Source organism: Muscardinus avellanarius, assembly GCF_963383645.1.
Source record: "Muscardinus avellanarius genome assembly, chromosome: 13".
Classification (NCBI taxonomy): domain Eukaryota; kingdom Metazoa; phylum Chordata; class Mammalia; order Rodentia; family Gliridae; genus Muscardinus; species Muscardinus avellanarius.
The window spans coordinates 62,138,193-62,140,552 of record NC_137799.1 but is presented as its reverse complement, the minus strand read 5'-3'; positions in this window follow the sequence as shown (position 1 = coordinate 62,140,552).

The window sequence follows — 2,360 nt, the reverse complement described above, 5'->3', positions numbered from 1 at the left end:
ATTTTTTTTAATTAGAGAGATATTTGAACTATTTAAAAAAGAAATCATAAAATAAATATAATTTATTTTAGTGTTTTTAGAAAGACTTAAAAATTTGTGTAATATAACATGTATGCATATGTTAATTATATATAAAATACGCACATCTATATGTAAATTATACATATGTAATAAAATGGTTATATGTCTATATTAAGCAATATATATGTATATACATATATTTTTTTTATATACATGTCTTTAGAGTTTAGTGATTCTCTGTTATGTTCACTTCTTCTAAAACATATGTCCAAGTCCTATTTTCCATTGCCTGTGAATGTAAACTTATTTGGATAGATAGAAGGTCATCCTCAATTCAGAAAGGCCCTAAATACAATACTCATGTTCTTAGAAAAAAGCAGGAATGCCTATGAGCCCTCCAAAAAAAAGAAAAATAATAACCCAATCAAAAATGGGAAAGTGAACTAAATTGACACTTCACAAAAGAAAAAATACAAACAGCCAATAAATATATTTAAAAAGTTTAACATTATTATTAATTAGAGAGATGCAAATTGAAACTACCTTAAGATTTCACCTAACCCTGATTAGTATGGCATTCATTAAAAAAACATTAGCTGGGCATGGTGGCACAGTCTTGTAATCTCTGGGCTTGGGAGACAGAGACAGGAGATCTCGCAGGTTCGAAGCCAGCCTTGCTGGCTTAAGAGACCCTGTTTCCAAATAAAATATAAAATAGGTCTAGGAGTGTACACCGGAAGTAGAAGGGTTCCATCCCCAGTACCACCAAAAAAAAAAAAAAAAACCCACAAGCAGTAATAAATATTGTTTAAAATGTGTTGAAGTAGGTACTCTGATACATTTTTGTTGAGACTGCAAATTAATGCTACCACTTTGGAAAACTGTGTGGAAGATCATCTGAAGAATGAAAATGAACCTACCATATGACCCAGCTATATCACTCCTGAGTATTTAACCAAAATAATTGAAACCAATTATGCATGCTTTTATACGCTTATAGCTGCACAATTTATAATTGCCAAATTACAGAAACAGCCAAGATGTCCACCAACAGATGAACAGATTGCAATATCGTTATATGATATAAAAAAATCATGGAATTCTACTTAGTCATAAAGATGAACAAAAGTGTGTCATTTGCAGGGAAATGGATGGAGCTGAAGAATACTAGTCAGTCATAAAAAGTGTAAGATGGAATGTTCTCTATGTAGAAGATGGAATTGTGACACATACGGGACTCCAGAAAAATGAGGAGAAATGTTAGTGGAATGAAGGAGAGGCCCTAACTAAGGGCAATAGTAGGAAGAAGATTAGAAGAGGGAAATACCTCAATGGATGTAATGTACATACACAAATTAACAAAGCCAATCACTGTTGAGCACTGAAAGGTGGGAAGGGAGAGGGTGTGGGGTGGTACTGGAGGAGAGTTCACGGAGTGTTATGCACACTAATGTTTATATCACCTGAGCTCCATTGAGATGTGTGATTACAATGTACCAATTAAAAAAAAAGAAAGAAAGACCTGAGACACTGAAGCCCTAAAGAAAGCCTATGAAGACAGAGGTAGAGAACAGAGTAATGTATCCTTGAAGCCAAGGATCTCAAAAAATTTCCAGGGTTTTCATACTGAGGCATAGAAGAGATTCTCTCTCCTATCCTTCCAGAAGAAACCAAGCTCACTGACACTTTGTATTCAGATTTCTAGTCTCCAGAACTCAAGAGAAAATATTTCTGCTACTTAGCCATCAAGGGTGCTGCTACTTGTTCAGCTAATTTTAGAAAACAACAGAGTTATCCAACACTAAATGAAAAGTAAATTGATAATTTTTAATTGGCAAAATAAAATCTCAATTTTTTTTCTTTTATTTTTGGTAGTACTGGGGATGGATCCCAGGGGCATTGTAGCTCTGACCTAAAACTTCAGTCCTATTTTTTTTTAGTTTATTTTTTTAAATTTTGAAACAGGGTCTCACTGAGTTGTAAAGGGCCTTGCTAAGTAGCTGAGGCTGTCTGAGAACTGTGATCCTCAGGTCTCAGCCTCCTGAATGCAGGAATTACAAGTGTGTACCACCATGCCCAGTTTAAATCTCAGATTTTTAAACAAATTTTTATTGGTGCATTGTAATCACATGAAAGTTGGGTTAAACTGTGTTGTATTCAAATATGCACATTATTTATCTGTCTCCTTTCTCACTCCTCCTCTTTTCCTCTCCTCCTTCCTTCCTATATATGACAGTGAGAATTACAGTGAAATATGCATACGTGCACATAACATGATTTGATCTGGTTCCTTCCCCACACCTCCCTGTGCCTCCCCTCCTCCCTCCATTTCCTTCCAC